The following is a 19,140-nucleotide window of genomic DNA, read 5'->3' as shown; positions in this document are numbered from 1 at the left end:
GAAAATGAGGTTATTCTATTGTTAGAAGGGGACAGGGAGGAGGTGCTATTTGTAACCCTTCGTCTCAAAACGGTATTATGTCGGGATGGACCAGTTGCTAAAAAGTCAAATTATAGTTAAACTGGTCAAAAACATGAAACGTTGGTATTTACCACAGTAAAATATGATATTCCTTCTCCTCTATAAAGCATATAATCTCAACTTAAGCATGATATTTCTGGCTACAAATTCAATTTTAAACATCTTAATCATCCCGACTTAATACCGTTTTGAGACGAAGGGTCACATTTGGTCTAGTGGTATGACACCCGCTTTCGGATCGGAAGGTCCTGGGTTCGAGCCTCGCGCTCGGCGCATAGTTGAGTCCTTGGAAAAGGCTCTTTACTCACATTCTTTCACCGTACTCGGGTGTAAAATGAATACCGCGTTGTCTTTGTCCGAAAAATTGTAATATCGCCTAACAGGCGTCATGTCCCGTCCTACATGTTAAATGTTACTGTTGACCAGGGACCCCCTTGTAAAGTGCTTTGAGTACGTTTAGTGGATATTGCGCTATATAAAAGCTCAATTATTAATTATTATAGATAGTTCGAAGATGACGTCACTCAGGCCTTTGTTATTGTTTTTGCCATCCGCGTTTGTGAGTTGTTCTCACTAACCTGTATTAACCAGACTATAAAAGTTCATGGTTACACAGAGTTTGTGTGTTGGTCCGTTATACTTCCGGATGGCAATGTTGTGAACTCCTTGGCCAAGCGCATTCTATCTATAGGAGTGGGGGGGGGGGGGGGGGGGGGGGGGGGGGGGGAGGGGTCTGAAAAGTTCAGTTTATTGAGTATTCGTTTCACAGACAATTTTTGCCTTTGTTATTGTTTTCGCCATCCGCGTTTGTGAGTTGTTCTCACTAAACTGTATTAACCAGACTATAAACGTTCATGGTTACACAGAGTTTGTGTGTTGGTCCGTTATACTTCCGGATGGCAATGTTGTGAGCTCCTTGGCCAAGCGCATTCTATCTATACGCTTGGCTAAGAAGCTCACAACATTGCTATCTGGAAATATATATCGGACCAACACACAAAAATATGTGTAACCTTGAATGTTTATATAGTCTGGTTAATACAGTTTTGTGAGAATTACTCATAAACATGGATCGCAAAAAAAAAAAAACAAAACACAATTTACATAGACTTGAGTGACGTCAACTTCATTCTATCTATAGATAGAATGCGCTTGGCCAAGGAGTTCACAACATTGCCATCCGGAAGTATAACGGACCAACACACAAACTCTGTGTAACCATGAACTTTTTAGTCTTGTTACTACAGTTTAGTGAGAACAACTCACAAACGCGGATGGCAAAAACAATAACAAAGGCCTGAGTGACGTCATCTGCATACTATCTATAGATAGTTCGAAGTTGAGAGACACTTAGTGTTTTCCGAAAGAGGGAGAGGGTTTAGCGCCATCCAAGCTTTGTTGCGTGTAGTTATGGAAGAGTTATCTTCGTTTTCCGTCACTGGACTGGTTGATGTGATTCAAGCAGTGAGTATTCACATTTAAAAGTAAATAAAACCAAAACTAATCAGTTTTGCCCGATTTCAAGAAAAAAATGTTTTGGCCAAGATAAGATGGTAAATAATGTGTTTTGTTTAAGCACGCAGTCAGCATAGATAGAGTGAAGATGACGTCACTCAAGCTTTTGTTATTGTATTTTGCCATCCGCGTTTGTGAGTAATTCTCACTAAACTGTCTGAACCAGACTATAAAAGTTCATGGTTACACAGAGTTTTGTGTGTTGGTCCGTTATACTTCCGGATGGCAATGTTTTGAGTTTCTTATCCAAGCGCAAATTATCTATAGATAGTATGCGCTTGACTAAGAAGCTCATAACATTTCCATCCGGAAGTATAACGGACCAACACACAAAACTGTGTGTAACCATGAACGTTTATAGTCGGGTTAATAAGGATCAGTGAGCATTGCTCATAAACGCGGATGGCAAAAAACAATAACAAAGACCTGAGTGACGTCATCTTCGAACTATCTATACTGTCGTGTCGTGCTTTAAAAAACAAAAATAAAATAAAACTCACACATTTAAAAAATTTGGTCAGAAAACTCCTCCTAAAATTACAATCGATTAAAATGTCAGAAAATCTGAAACATGAGATTTTGTGGAAAACTTCAGGAAGTCTCAGGGTTAAAAGGATGAGAACCATTTTAATCCATCGAAATTAGAAGGACGAGTTTTCTGGCCAAATTAAAAAAAAAATAGATTTTTATTTGTCAGAGCACGGGCAGTATAGATAGTTCGAAGTTGACGTCACTCAGGTCTTTGTTATTGTTTTTTGCCATCCGCGTTTATGAGTAATTCTCACTAAACTGTATTCACCTGACTATAAAAATGCATGGTTACACATAGTTTTGTGTGTTGGTCCGTTTTACTTCCGGATGGCAATGTTATGAGCTTCTTAGCCAAGCGCATACTATCTATAGGGAATGAGATTGGCGGAAGAGTAGAGTCCCTTGATTGGACGTCACCGGGGGAGAAGTTATTTGTAAACAAACCAACTACAAGCCAAGCGCTCCAAATACAACATTTATTATTCATATTTCTGTACAAAAATGCATAACGTCGATTATGATATGCATTTTTTGTACAGAAATATGAATAATTTTTTATTTATTTGGAGCGCTTGGCTTGTAGTTGGTTTGTTTACAAATAACTTCTCCACCGGTGACGTCCAATCAAGGGACGCTACTCTTCCGCTAATCTGATACACCCTATAGATAGTATGCAGATGACGTCACTCAGGCCTTTGTTATTGTTTTTGCCATCCGCGTTTGTGAGTTGTTCTCACTAAACTGTATTAACCTGACTATAAACGTTCATGGTTACACAGTGTTTGTGTGTTGGTCCGTTGTACTTCCGGATGGCAATGTTGTGAGCTTCTTAGCCAAGCGCATACTATCTATAGTGTTCATCAAAACCATTTCTACCCATCGATAAATAATAAATACTGTGTGGACGAAATACACACAAACAGACCATAAAGTCTGGAAAAATCCATTTGGTTTATGGACCTCATCCATTAAATATAGTTCCACAGTCTGATTGGTATATTGGGGATTCATTCCATTAGAGTGGGTGTTACGAGGAAGACAGCAATAATAGATGGAACGAAGTTGACGACACTCAGGTCTTTGTTATTGCTTTTTTTTGCCATCCTTGTTTAGTATTAACCAGACTATAATAATATACATTCAAGGTTACACATAGTTTTGTGTGTTGGTCCGTTGTATTTCCGGATGGTAATGTTGTGAGTTTCTTGGTCAAGCGCACAGCATCAAAAGATAGTTTGCGCTTGGCTAAGAAGCTCACAACATTGCCATCCGGAAGTATAACGGACCAACACACAAAACTATGTGTAACCTTGAACGTTCATTATCTTGTTAAAACAGTTTAGTGAGTATTACTCATAAACGCGGATGGCAAAAAAATCAATAACAAAGACATGAGCGACGTCAACTTCGTTCTATCTATGTAAAAGCTCACAAATTCTGTATAGAGAGTATGCGCTTGGCCAAGAAGTTCACAACATTGCCATCCGGAAGTAAAACGGACCAACACATAAAACTGTGTGTAACCATGATCGTTTATAGTCTGGTCAATACAGTTTAGTGAGAAGTACTCATAAACGCGGATGGCAAAAACCAATAACAATGGCATGAGTGACGTCATCTTCGAACTATCTATAGGTATTGCTCTGTACCAAGTTAAAGTTAAAGTTATTCCCCGACACTAAGACGTTATTTTCGTTTGGTACACCACGAGAGTAAAATGTCATTAGTTTCAGTAGTGCTTAACTTTCTCTTTACCAGCCATTTTCAGGATTTTCCCCTTATGACCTAATGTTCACACCCAGCTACACAAAAATCTATTTTTATCACTCTGACATAAAAGCAGTAAAGTTCTTGCGATATATAATTTCCTTATCAAAACATGCTCTACAACACACTGTTCATTTTCTTTGAATTTTATGATGTACAAGAGAAATTTGAATAAGAAAAATGTTGGTTATATCGAAACAAATGTGACGATTTTCCTGTAGTTGGTAAGGAGAGGGTTAAGAAAACAAATGTTCCCATTGGTTGAATTTGTGAATATAACTCACATTTTGTTTTCTTTTGTGGTCGTGGAGTGGACTTGTCTCTTAAAGTGATTAACAGGTAGATAACCACGCCTCTCGGACAATCGTCGTAATGTAAACAATGCTAGTGATTGGTAGACACAGCAGCAAACTGCACAGATTTTACTATCGATGGTATGTGTCTAAGTAAAATACCCACTGTTCTACCGCTTGGTCAAAAGAACTAACACAGAAAACTATGTATAAAAGTAAACGTTTATAATCTGAAAATCGTGTGATAACTTAGTCACCTACCTGGCGGTATAAAAACAATAGCAATGAATAATCAGAGAGAGAGAGAGAGAGAGAGAGAGAGAGAGAGAGAGAGAGAGAGAGGGAGATTTCATTCACGTTACTGCTTATATATAGCCAACTACGCTTGTCCGAGCACGTGTGAGGGGGTGTCACTAATTTCATGTTTTGATTGGTCAACGACCTATTGGTTAATTGTTTCATCAGGCAACACTGATGAGTTAGTACGTTTAAAACGCATAATATTAACTCACTAAATCCTAGATATTTTTGCTACTTTTCAAAGTTGGAAAAAATGTATTAAAAATTCAACTATCATTAACATGTAAAAATTTAAAACATTAAATTTGATACTAATCCTATAATTTGTCTCATAAAAATGTAATAAATAGGAATGGGGTAAAACTAACCCGGGTAAACCACGGATATAGTCGGTGTTAGGATTGAGTGAGTTAATATTATCTAACTGTTTTAATAAGAAAGAAAAGTCGCGATTTTGTACTCTGAAAAGCATGACATTAATTATCTCACTGGTTTCATAAGGAAGACAACTCGTGACGCCTCCAGGTTTCAAACTCATTGGAAATACGATGGCATAACCAGAACTTCGGGGCACTATTGATGTATAGATAGAATGCGCTTGGCCAAGGAGTTCACAACATTGCCATCCGGAAGTATAACGGACCAACACACAAACTCTGTGTAACCATGAATTTTTATAGTTTGGTTAATACAGTTTAGTGAGAACAACTCACAAACGCGGATGGCAAAAACAATAACAAAGGCCTGAGTGACGTCATCTGCATACTATCTATACGTGACATTGACTCGTGATGTGCTATCACTATTTTGGTCGCAGAATGTATAGATAGAACGAAGATGACGTCACTCAAGCCTTTGTAATTGTATTTTGCCATCCGCTTTTGTGAGTAATTCTCACTAAACTGTATCAACCACACTATAAACGTTCATGGATACACACAGTTTTATGTGTTGGTCCGTTATACTTCCGGATGGCAATGTTGTTAACTTCTTAGCCAAGGGCATACTGTCTATAGATAGTTCGAAGATCACGTCAATCAGGTCTTTGTTATTGTTATCTATCTATAGATAGAATGCGCTTGGCAAAGAAGCTCACAACATTGCCATCCGGAAGTATAACGGACCAACACACAAAACTATGTGTAACCTTAAATATTTATAGTCTGGTTAATAGATAGTTCGAAGATGACGTCATTCAGGTCTTTGTTATTGCTTTTTGCCATCCGCGTTTATGAGTAATTCTCACTTAACAGTATTAGCCAGACTATAAACGTTCATGGTTACACAACTTTTTGTGTGTTGGTCGTTATACTTCCGGATGACAGTGATGTGAACTTCTTAGCTAACTTCTTATCTAACAATCTATCTATCTATCTATCTATCTATCTATCTATCTATCTATCTATCTATCTATCTATCTATCCGCCTACCTTTTTAACTCTCAAATCTATCTATCTATCTATCTATCTATCTATCTATCTAACTATCCATTTATCTATATTCATGTGCCTGTCCACCAATTGATCTATTAATCTATTGATCTATCCATTTACCCAACCACCTATCCATCCATCCATGTATCTGTTCAACCTTCACTCCATTCATCTATTCAAATATTTATTTATTATCTATTCATGCTACCACTCCCATCTTTAAAAAAAAAAATCTCTTTTCACCTTCCCCGACCGCCCCCCCTCTCTCTCTCTCTCTCTCTCTCTCTCTCTCTCTCTCTCTCTCTCACACACACACACATCCACACACACACATACACACACACACACACACAGCCTCTCTCTGCCTCCGTCTCTCTTTACCTCTCTATCTCTGTCTCTATCTCCTTCTTATTTTTAAATATTTGTGACCCCTTGTCTCAAAACGGTTTTATGTCGGGGTGGACCAGATACTAAAAAGTCAAACTATAGATAAAATGCGCTTGGCCAAGGAGTTCACAACATTGCCATCCGGAAGTATAACGGACCAACACACAAACTCTGTGTAACCATAAGCTTTTATAGTCTGGTTAATACAATTTAGTGAGAACAACTCACAAACGCAGATGGCAAAAACAATAACAAAGGCCTGAGTGACGTCATCTTCGAACTATCTATAGTTAAACTGGTCAAAAATATGAAACCTTGGTATTTACCACAGTTAAAAATGATATTCCTTCCCCTCTGTAAATCATATAAACTCAACTTAAGCATGATATTTCTGGCTACAAATTCCATTTTCAGCCTCTTAACCCTCTCCGTACCACCCATAGGAAAATCGTCACATTCGTTACGATGCAACAGACAATTTTCTCATTCTGATTTCTCTTGTACTTCACAAACTTTAAAGAAATGCTTTGATTACAGCTATAAATACTAAACACTGTGCTGTAGAGCTCACTTGTTACTTTTTTGTTTGAGTAAGAAAAGTCTATTTTTGTGTTGGTTTGGAGTGAATTTTCGGGGGAAATTCTAAAAATAGCTGGTAAATAGCTTGTGCGGCTATGTGGTCTAGTGGTATGACACTCGCTTTCGGATCGGAAGGTCCTGGGTTCGAGCCTCGCTCGACGCATAGTTGAGTCCTTGGAAAAGACTCTTTACTCACATTCTCTCACCGTACTCAGGTGTAAAATGAGTACCTGGCCGTTAACAGCGTTGTCTTTGTCCGAAAAATTGTAATATCGCCTAACAGGCGTCATGTCATGTCTCGTCCTACATGTTAAATATTGCTGTTGACCAGGGACCCATTGTAAAGCGCCTTGAGCACGTTAAGTGGATATTGCGCTATATAGAAGCTCAATATCAATATATTAAGGAGAGAGTTAATCATAGCGACTTAATACCGTTTTGAGACGAGGAGTCACATTTTTCTCATCCACTTTCTTCCCGGTTTTTTCTTCCGCCTGTGCCGTAAGAATCCCCGGAGGGAAATCTTCCAATATCACGATTATTATCCATTTAACCGGAGTCTGTCTTATTTCTATAATATTATGTACTTATCTCCTCAATTTCTGATGCATTCATTTACATGATATATGAATATGAATATATGTATGTATGTATGTATGTATGTATGTATGTATGTATGTATGTATGTATGTATGTATGTATGTATGTATGTATGTATGTATGTATGTATGTATGTATGTATGTATGTATATCGCGTTTAACTCACTCAATCCTATAGATTTTTGCTACTTTTAAAAATTGGAAAAAAAAATGTATTAAAAATGAGCATGTGCATAGATAGCTTTATGCAGCTACCATTAACATGTAAAAACTAAAAACATTAGCTTGGATACTACGCCTATAATTTGTCACAGAAAAATGTAATAAAGAGGCATGGGGTAAAATTAACCCGGGTAAACTACGGATATGGTCGGTGTTAGGGTTGACTGAAGATATAAAAGGGATTGGGGGGGGGGGGGGTGAGCTGTTGTTAGGTCGTTACACTGTGACTCGGGAGCTTCAACAGTCGTGATGTGACGTCACTTTCCTTGTAATGACGCATAGTAAGATAGTAACTGGTTCTAAACTATCGGAACAATGGCGGATGCCCTTATGAAATACTTGTCTGACGAGCATAAAAGTGTATCCAGAGGAGAAAAACATGATAATATTATGATCATGTTTTGACTTTTATACATTCTAATGGCATGACGTGTGAAAAAGTCGGAGCCAGCATGAAGAATAAAAAGTACCGATTTTCTTTGTTTAGAACCAATGTGCTTGCTGCTGGGCGACTGTTGTAAGATAAAGAACTGAACAAGTGTGTATAAAAGGTGCTTTCTTGCTGCTTCATCTGGCACCTTTCATACACACTTGTTCAGTTCTTTCTTTATCTTACAACGGTGCCCGCTCCTAAATAGGATTCACTAGTCTGATGTCACGTCCGCCTAGCAACGAGCAGATTGGTTCTAAACAAAGAAAATCGGTACTTTTTATTCTTCATGCTGGCTAGAACTTTTTCACACGTCATGCGATCAGAATGTATAAAAGTCAAAATCAGATCAGATTTATAGTGTTTTTCTCCTCTGGACACACTTTTATGCTCGTCAGAGAAGTATTTCATTAGGGCGTCCGCCAATGTTCCGATAGTTTAGAACCAGGCACTAAGTTATTATTACGTCATTACATGAAAGGTGCTTTCTTGATGGTTTATCTGGCACCTTTCATACACACTCGCTTGTTCAGTTCTTAAATGTGCGGCTATTTGGTCCTGTGGTATGACACTCGCTTTAGGATCAGAAGGTCCTGGGTTCGAGGCTCGTGTTCGGCGCATAGTTGAGTCCTTGAAAAAAGGCTTTTACTCACACTCTCTCACCGTACTCGGGTGTAAAATGAGTTCCTGGCCGTTAACAGCGTTGTCTTTGTCCGAAAAATTGTAATATCGCCTAACAGGCGTCATGTCCTAGTCCTACATGTTAAATGTTGCTATTGACCAGGGACCCCTTGTAAAGCGCTTTGAGCACATTTTAGTGGATGTTGCGCTATATAAAAGCTCCATTTTAAATATCCTCTTACCTCTACTGATTGACACTAAAAAAGGGGTTGAATTTCCGGATGATCTCTGTGATGGGTTGAAACTTTGTCTAAATTTTCTTTTTCAGGGAATTCAAGTCAGAAGTAGATGTCGATTCGTTTAAAATCTGGAAATGAGAAACAAAACAAACTTGAGCATTTGTATAGCGCAATTTCCAATAACTCTAAGGAATAGCTGTAGGAGGGCTCTGATGGAGTATCTAAAAACTGAACGTTTAGCATGAAGAGAAGCTCTGCCGTACTCGGGGGGGGGGGGGGGGGACATATTTTAGAATTTGGCCAGAAAATCAAATATCGATCAATTTTTATGACCCTCGTCTTGGAAAATAAAACTAAATCAGAAACTCTCAAACCCGGGACTTCCTTCGCGAAGTCCCAGGTTTGAGAGTGTTGCTTTTTGGGTTTTTTTTTTTTTGCCAAGATGAGGGTCATTTAAATCGATCGATGTTTGAAGGACGAGTTTTCTGGCCAAATTTTTTAATATGGGTTTTTCTAGAGTACGACAGAGCTTCTCTTCAGACCAATGTATAGATAGTTCGAAGATGACGTCACTCTGGTCTTTGTTATTGTTTTTTGCCATCCGCGTTTATGAGTAATGCTCACTTAACTGTATTAACCTGATTATAAACGTTTATGGATACACACAGTTTTGTGTGTTGGTCCGTTATACTTCCGGATGGCAATGTTGTGAGCTTCTTAGCCAAGCACATACTATCTATAACGTTAAAACCACAAAGGAAAACAAATGGTGAGTTGTTTTCAATAGTTCAACCATTGGGATCAGGGGTCTGATTCGTGGACCGAAACTATAGATAGAATAAAGTTGACGTCACGGTGGTCTTTGTTATTTTCTTTTTTTTTTTTTTTTTTTTTTTTGCTATCCATGTCTATGAGTTATTCTCACTTAATTGTATTATCCAGACAATAAAAGTTCATGGTTACACAGAGCTTTGTTTGTTGGTCCGTTTCACTTCCGGATGGCAATGTTTTGAGTTTCTTAGCCAAGCGCATACTATCTATAGACCCAAGTGACGTCTACTTTATTCTATCTATAGATAGTATGCGCTTGGCAAAAAAAGCTCATAACATTGCCATCCGGAAGTATAACTGACCACACACAAAACTGTGTGTATCCATGAACGTTTATAGTCGGGTTAATACAGTTCAGTGAGCATTACTCATAAACGCGGATGGCAGAAAACAATAACAAAGACCTGAGGGACGTCATCTTCGAACTATCTATAGTTTCAGTCCACCAATCTGACCGGAGCCATCGTTAAGTTTTCGCCTGACACCGTCTAGTGAGTTGTCGTTAGTAGTGCTCATGGAAACAAGTGATTCCATTGGTTGAACTATTGAATACAACTCACGATTTGTTTTCTTTTGTGGCCAAAGACTGGTCTTTTGTTTTGGTCAGTGTCAGGCTATAGATAGAATGCGCTTGTCCAAGGAGTTCACAACATTGCCATCCGGAAGTATAACGGACCAACACACAAACTCTGTGTAACCATGAACTTTTATAGATAATATGCAGATGACGTCACTCAGGCCTTTGTTATTGTTTTTGCCATCCGCGTTTGTGAGTTGTTCTCACTAAACTGTATTAACCAGACTATAAAAGTTCATGGTTACACAGAGTTTGTGTGTTGGTCCGTTATACTTCCGGATAGCAACGGTGCCGATGCTTTTTAAAAGATATACTGATGAGATACTTGTCGCCAGGGATAAACCTTAAAATTTACCACGACTAAATGTGTTCATGTGTTTGTTAAAACTATTTGCGATTGCTTTGGCAGGCGACTGGTGTGAGTATTTCACCAAGCCGTCTACTAAAGATGAATTTTGTATAATATTACCCCAATGTTTAACCACAACTCCCATACTATCAGCACTTCTGCTGTACTTAGAAAAAAAAATACGTATTAAAAATTTTGGTCAGAAAACTCGTCCTTCAAATATCAATCGATTAAAATGACTCTCACCTTGACAAAAAGCTCTCAAACCTGGGACTTGAACACTTGCGTTCAAGTCCCAGGTTTGAGAGTTTTTGCCAAGGTGAGAATCATTTTAATAGATCGATATTTGAAGGACGAGTTTTATGGCCAAATTTTTAAATACGTCTTTTATTTGAGACTACGTCAGGCAAATACACAAGCTTCACGATTATCAGTGAGATCATTATTTGCATTGATCGGACTATGAGTGTTCTGTTTCATGGAGATCACGATGGACCAAATACAACCCAGTTAGTTGTCGTCGTTATCAACACAATCGATATATAATCCCTTTAATGAATAAATCACAATACAAACTAGGAGCGACCAAAACAAACAAACCGCACCGTCATTAAATATGGACGTTTCTGAGAACTCAGCAATGACAAAGGTTCTCAAAAATTGTTCTCCAAAAACAAATAGTAGAGAGTGCAACTACTTTGAATAATAATATTTTTTTCTGTCAAAACTGACATTTGGCCGTAATATTGATAGCGATTATGCCATATGGGAATTATTTGGAACTATTTTTTTCTGTTTTGGGCCTTGTTTTATTTTTATTTTTATTTTAATCCGCTCTTGACTTCCTTGCTTTGTTTGATTTTTTTTTTAAACTGTTGTTGACACTTTATACGATCCTGTTTATAATATTGCGTCAATGTGTTTACTTGAAAAAGGCCAAAGGCCGAAACGTCGTTTGTTTTGTGTTGTTGTTCCCTTATATTATTCATGAGTCAGATTTACTCCCTTTATCTTTATCTCCATTTTACTGACTCATAATTTAGGCATCTCTATCTATCTAGTTATTTATTTTAAAAATATTTTTGGGTTTTTTTGTTTTTTTTTTGTATTCTTAATCCCCTAGATGGATTTTGTTTTATTTTTAGTGTCCTTGTCGCCAAATGTTTTTATTACGTCAGTTTGTTGGATCTTAAAATATTTTCTGGGATTTTGTTTTTGTTTGATATCTTTCATCCACTATAATATGAATTATGTATTTATTTTTTACCATTATTGTCATCTAATTATAATATTTTTATTACGTCAACGTGTTGTTTATAAAGAATATTTAAGTTTTTCGGTGTCTTTTATATCATCTTGATTATATGATGTTGTTTTTTGTTGTTGTTTTTTTTTTTTAATCATCATTGTCACTAATTGGTCACTAATACGTCAATGTTTTGTGATTTTAAAACACATATTTCTGACCAACGCGTACCCATTTACAGATCTGGTAATCCAAATTCTTACGGGGCCATTGTTTTAATGGAAATATTCTGAAACCAGCACAACATATTTATTGTCTATGTTAAAGCATGTCCAGAATTATATGTTCGACTTTTAGACCTGCACTTTCGGGGGGTTTTTTTCCTTGGGCAAGATGATAGTTTTACCTCCCAAATTTTCTCACTTGGACAACATGGAAACAAGTTATTTCATTGGTTGATCTATTGAATACAACTCACGATTTCTTTTCTTTTGTGGCCAAAGACTGGCATTTTGACGTCATTTTTTGGTCAATGTCAGGCTATAGATAGTATGCAGATGACGTCACTCAGGCCTTTGTTATTTTTTTTTTTTGCCATCCGCGTTTATGAGTAATGCTCCCTGAACTGTATTAACCAGACTATAAACGTTCATGGATACACACAGTTTTGTGTGTTGGTCCGTTATACTTCCGGATGGCAATGTTATGAGCTTCTCAGCCAAGCGCATACTATCTATAAGTTAACGATGGCTACGTCCAAAGGCGAGTATCAAATCCCAAAACCACAAAACCCATCACTTTATTTCATTGTTTTATAATATTATTATTTGTTTCATCTCAGCATTATATAAGGAATGAAATTGGCTCCTATAGTCATGACGTCACTTCCCTCGTAATGACGCATAACTTAACTATCGGAACAATGGCGGACGCCCTTATGAAATTAATATTTCTCCGACGAGCATAAAAGCGTATCCAGAGGAGAAAATCATTATAAATATGACCATGTATTGATCGCATGACACATGAAAAGTTCTCGCCAGCACGAAGAATAAAAGTACCAAATTTTCTTTTTTTTAGAACCACGCTGCTCGCCGTTGCTGGGCGACGTGACATCAGACTATTGAATCCAATTAACACCACTCAGCTCTTTTTTTTTGTAATGTTTTTTTTAAGACCGCCGGATTGGTAGTTTTCAAGTAAATTATATAAAAATCAGACTATCTATAAGCACTCAAGGTCGCACATAGTTTTATAGTCGTAAGCTTCGCAGTCCGAATGACGCTTGCTGAGAATTGTGTGATTCAGTCATGGGCGATAAGTATAGCTGCTTTCTCCATCCATGTTGTTAATTGTTTCCATTGGTCGCGGTCCTGGGCCAGAGATTTGAGGCTGTCATGACCTTGTTGTGACTTTAATATGGAGGCCACTGCAGTATTTCTTAGTTCTTCAGGGATTAATTCGGCCTCATCTGAATCCAGAAATTTCTGATATGTAGAGAGGTCCTGGTTCAGGGTAGTTACTATTGATGTTGGTGGTCTCCCTACATATTTGTTGCCATAAAGGAAATACTCTGTCATTGCAGTTTGGGCTGGGATGTTATCTTCTCGACGTAAGATGTGACCAAATAGCCTTCATCGCTGTTCTTTTATTATTGTACTCGGGCGTTGGACCCTGTTTTTTTTTTCATAGAGATCAGTATTTTTTTTTTACGATAACTACTATGTTACTAGTGTGCATCTTGTGTGAGTGTGTCTATGTCAATATTGTATTGTTATAAATGTAACCAAATAACAAATTGCCACTTTTTTGGGGACAATAAAGATATATTATTATTATTATATTATTATTATTATTATTATTATTATTATTATTATTATTATTATTATTATTATTATATATTGTTATTATATTATTATTATTATTATTATTATTATTATTATTATTATTATTATTATTATTATTATCATTATTATTATCATTATTATTATCATTATTATTATTATTATTATTATTATTATTATTATTATTATTATTATTATCATTATTATTATTATTATTATTATTATTATTATTATTATTATTATTATTATTATTATTATTATTATTATTATTATTATTATTATTATTATTATTATATATATTATTATTATTATTATTATTATTATTATTATTATTATTATTATTATTATCATTATCATTATTATTATTATTATTATTATTAGTATTATTATTATTATTATTATTATTATTATTATCATTATTATTATTATTATCATTATTATTATTATTATTATCATTATTATTATTATTATTATTATTATCATTATTATTATTATTATTATTATTTGTATAGTGTTGTGCGTTGGTATAATCGGCGTTATCCGGCGGTCGGATTTTTTGAGTATTTTACCTAAACGCATAACACCACTATCTTGTTTTGTTGATACATCAGTGGGCATGCATGCATGCATGGGACACATTTATTTAATTTACTAGACTTGATTCAGCGAGTCATTGACTTTGACCAGGCAGGAAGGACACTGACAAACCATCGCCGTCCTTGCCGTCTTATCAATATTTCATTGTTTAATCAAGAATTTGGCCGTAATTATTGGTGGCGGTAATTCCAACATCGCAGACGACCTCTCTTATCTTCATTATTGATATTATTATTATTGTTATTATTATTATCATTATTATTATTATTATTATTATTATTATTATTATTATTATTATTATTATTATTATTATTATTATTATTATTATTATTATTATTATTATTATTATTATCATTATTATTATTATTTATTATTATTATTATTATTATTATTATTATCATTATTATTATTATCATTATTATTATTATTATTATTATTATTATTATTATTATTATTATTATTATTATTATTATTATTATTATTATCATTATCTCTGTTCTCTCTATCTCTAACTGTCATGAGTGCGGCTATGTGGTCTAGTGGTATGACACTCGCTTTCAGATCGGAAGGTCATAGCTTCGAGCCTCGCTCGGCGCATAGTTGAGTCCTTGGGAAAGACTGTACTCACATTCCCTCACAGTACTCAGGTGGAAAATGAGTACCTGGCCGTCAACAGCGTTGTCTCTGTTGGAAATACATTGTAATATCGCCTAACAGGCGTCATGTCTCGTTTTAAATGTTAGTGTTGCTGCGGTCTGGAACTCTTTGTAAAGCGCTTTGAGCACATTTAGTGGATATTGCGCTTTATAAAAGCTCTAGTGTTTAATGAGTGACCATGTGTGTGTGTGTGTGTGTGTGTGTGTGTGTGTGTGTGTGGTTTAGTGGTATGATGACACTTGCCTTCGGATTGTAGTGCCGAGCGGTACCGGTACTGAGTACCGGTACAGAGTATCGGTACTACCGGTGACAGCCTTACCGAGGGTGTGTCTTTTTTACGAAACCCGCCGAAACCCGCCGAAACCCTGCGAAACCCGCCGAAACCCGCCGAAACCCGCCGAAACCCGATGAAACCCGACGAATCCCGACAAAGTTATGGGAAGTAGGTGGCTGTGGGGAGTGAACCTAGAACTCAGGGAAGTGTACACCATTGGGGAGTGAACCTGGGACTGGGTTTCGGCGGGTTTCGTAAAAAGAAACAGTGCTTTTTTACGAAACCCGCCGAAACCGCCGAAACCCGGCGAAACCCGACAATATACAGCAAAGTTATGGGAAGTAGACAACTGTGGGGAGTGAACCCGAGACTCAGGGAAGTGTACACCAGTCGGGAGTGAACCTGAGACTAAGTTTATCGGCCCGGGTTTCGGCGGGTTTCGTAAAAAAGAATTAGTGCTTTATTACGAAACCCGCCGAAACCGCCGAAACCCGACAATATCCGGCAAAGTTATGGGAGTTTGGCAACAGTGGGGGGTGATCCTGGGAGTCAGGGAATTGCACACCAGTGGGGAGTTAACCTGGGACTGTGTAACAAGGATATCAGTGGGAAATAAACCTGGGACTAAAGGGAGATGGATACCATTGAAAGTTGAAGCCGGATATGGGAATTGAGTACCAGAGGAGAATGAACCTGACACTATAGAAGGTGGGCGCAGTGGGGAGTGAACCTGGGATTCAGGGAATTGCACACCAGTGGGGAGTTAACCTGGGACTGTGTAAAAAGGATATCAGTGGGAAATAAACCTGGGACTAAAGGGAGATGGATACCATTGAAAGTTGAAGCCGGATATGGGAGTTTAGTACCAGAGGAGAATGAACCCGACACTATAGGAGATGGGCGCAGTGTGGAGTGAACCTGGGACTCAGGGAAGTGCACACCAATTGGGAGTTAACCTTGGACTGTGGGAGATGGATAACTGTGGGTATCCGAGCCGAACTATAGGAGTTGGGTGCCAGAGGAGAATGAACCTGACACTATAGAAGGTGGGCGCCAGTTGGGAGTGAACCTGGGATTCAGGGAATTGCACACCAGTGGGGATTTAACCTGGGAATATGTAAAAAGGATATCAGTGGGAAATAAACCTGGGACTAAAGGGAGATGGATACCATTAAAATTTGAAGCTTGGTATGAGAGTTTGGTACCAGAGGAGAATGAACCTGACACTAAAGGAGGTGGGCGCCAGTGGGGAGTGAACCTGGGACTATGTAAACAGGATATCAGTGGGAAATAAACCTGTGACTAAAGGGAGATGAATACCATTGAAAGTTGAAGCCGGATATGAGAGCTTGGTACCAGAGGAGAATGAACCTGACAAAAAAGGGGGTGGGCGCCAGTGGGGAGTGAACCTGGGACTATGTAAACAGGATATCAGTGGGAAATAAACCTTGGACTAAAGGGACATGGATACCATTGAAAGTTGAAGCCGGATATAAGAGCTTGGTACCAGAGGAGAATGAACCTGACAAAAAAGGGGGTGGGCGCCATTGGGGAGTGAACCTGGGACTATGTAAACAGGATATCAGTGGGAAATAAACCTCGGACTAAAGGGAGATGGATACCATTGAAAGTTGAAGCCGGATATGAAAGCTTGGTACCAGAGGAGAATGAACCTGACACAAAAGGGGGTGGGCGCCAGTGGGGAGTGAACCTGGGACTCAGGGAATTGCACACCAGTGGGGAGTTAACCTGGGAATATGTATAAAGGATATCAGTAGGAAATATATCTGGGACTAAAGGGAGATGTATACCATTGGGAGTTGAAGCCGGATTTATTTCCCACTGATATTCTTTTTTAGATATTCACAGGTTAACTCCCCACTGGGGTGCAATTCCTGACTCCCAGGTTCACTCCCCACTGGCGCCCACCTTTTATAGTGTCAGGTTCATTCTCCTCTGGTACCCAACTCCTATAGTTCGGCTCGGATACCCACAGTTATCCATCTCCCACAGTCCCAGGTTAACTCCAAATTGGTGTGCACTTCCCTGAGTCCCAGGTTCACTCCCTCTAGCGCCCACCCCTATAGTGTCAGGTTCATTCTCCTCTGGTACCAAACTTTCATATCCGTTTCAACTTTCAATGGTATCCATGTCCCTTTAGTCCAAGGTTTATTTCCCACTGATATCCTGTTTACATAGTCCCAGGTTCACTCCCCAATGGCGCCCACCCCCTTTTTTGTCAGGTTCATTCTCCTCTGGTACCAAGCTCTTATATCCGGCTTCAACTTTCAATGGTATCCATGTCCCTTTAGTCCCAGGTTTATTTCCCACTGATATCCTGTTTACATAGTCCCAGGTTAACTCCCCACTGGTGTGCAATTCCCTGACTCCCAGGATCACCCCCCACTGTTGCCAAACTCCCATAACTTTGCCGGATATTGTCGGGTTTCGGCGGGTTTCGGCGGGTTTCGTAATAAAGCACTAATTCTTTTTTACGAAACCGCCAAAACCGGCCGATAAACTTAGTCTCAGGTTCACTCCCGACTGGTGTACACTTCCCTGAGTCTCGGGTTCACTCCCCACAGTTGTCTACTTCCATAACTTTGCTGTATATTGTCGGGTTTCGCCGGGTTTCGGCGGGTTTCGTAAAAAAGCACTGGTTCTTTTTTACGAAACCCGCCGAAACCCAGTCCCAGGTTCACTCCCCAATGGTGTACACTTCCCTGAGTTCTAGGTTCACTCCCCACAGCCACCTACTTCCCATAACTTTGTCGGGATTCGTCGGGTTTCATCGGGTTTCGGCGGGTTTCGGCGGGTTTCGGCGGGTTTCGCAGGGTTTCGGCGGGTTTCGGCGGGTTTCGTAAAAAAGACACACCGCCTTGCCGATAATTATTTATTATCGATACTAAGCAGCCGAGCCTCGATACTCCAACACGTAAGAATATGCGTATAGAGCAGTAAAATTACGTGCCCCAAACGTAAACAAAGGTCTAGAAGCACATGGCAAACCACATGTTCCTGTCTTGACAGCTCACGTTCCAATGTAAATAATAGAAAAAAATAAACTTTAAAATTTGGCTGTTAGGTGGCAAAAGAAACACATATTCATAAATACTCGATCATGCATCAAATAATGTCTAGATATGGATATTTTATGGAACAAAGGGTAAAATTTATCAAAAGTTACAGTCTATCTATTTTTAGACCAGAACAAATTATTGCGCTGGTGTGAACAAAACGAGAATTATTCGGAGCCTGATTTTCAGAATAATTTAGCCTTATATTATTATTTCTGCAACTGTTAGATTTTATGTAAACATATTTTCAATACTGAAAATGTATTGCCTACAACTCAAACTAAAAAATTGGGAGACCTATATTGTGCGTAAATTTTTCCGGCCCCTAACGGAAATCACTAGCAACTTGTTATTGTTTACGTTTGGGGCACCTAATTATACTGCTCTATGGGGAATGAGATTAGCGGAAGAGTAGCGTCCCTTGATTGGACGTCACCGGCGGAAAAGTTATTAGAGAGAGAACGTCATGTTGGTTGTGCGCATGCGTCTCTAGTCCTAGCTTCCGGAGACACTTCACCGAAAGCGAGGACGAGAGAGACGCATGCGCAAAACCAACATGACGTTCTCTCTGTAAGGTGATGTACAATCAAGGGACGCTACTCTTCCGCTAATCTCATTCCCTGTTGTCGCAATGGAAAAATAATAAACAATATAATATGACATTAACAAAAATATACGTGGAAACATTGA

At 38.2% G+C, this 19,140-nt stretch overlaps 1 protein-coding gene across 1 annotated transcript in view; it reads right to left on the bottom strand.

Annotated features, from left to right (window-relative positions):
* The window catches only part of LOC144957529 (abdominal ganglion neuropeptides L5-67-like), a 76,772-nt gene that overhangs the window by 32,229 nt on the left and 25,403 nt on the right, over positions 1-19,140 (bottom strand). Inside the window, exon 2 of the mRNA XM_078888879.1 lies at positions 9,002-9,126. The gene's annotated coding sequence lies outside the window, so the exon portion shown is untranslated. The remainder of the gene's footprint in view (positions 1-9,001; positions 9,127-19,140) is intronic.

This window comes from Berghia stephanieae, chromosome 12, assembly GCF_034508935.2.
Source record: "Berghia stephanieae isolate SIO BIC M18660-M18661 chromosome 12, UCSD_Bste_1.3, whole genome shotgun sequence".
Classification (NCBI taxonomy): domain Eukaryota; kingdom Metazoa; phylum Mollusca; class Gastropoda; order Nudibranchia; family Aeolidiidae; genus Berghia; species Berghia stephanieae.
The sequence above is the reverse complement of the archived record's forward strand: the minus strand, read 5'-3'. Positions and strand labels throughout refer to the sequence as shown.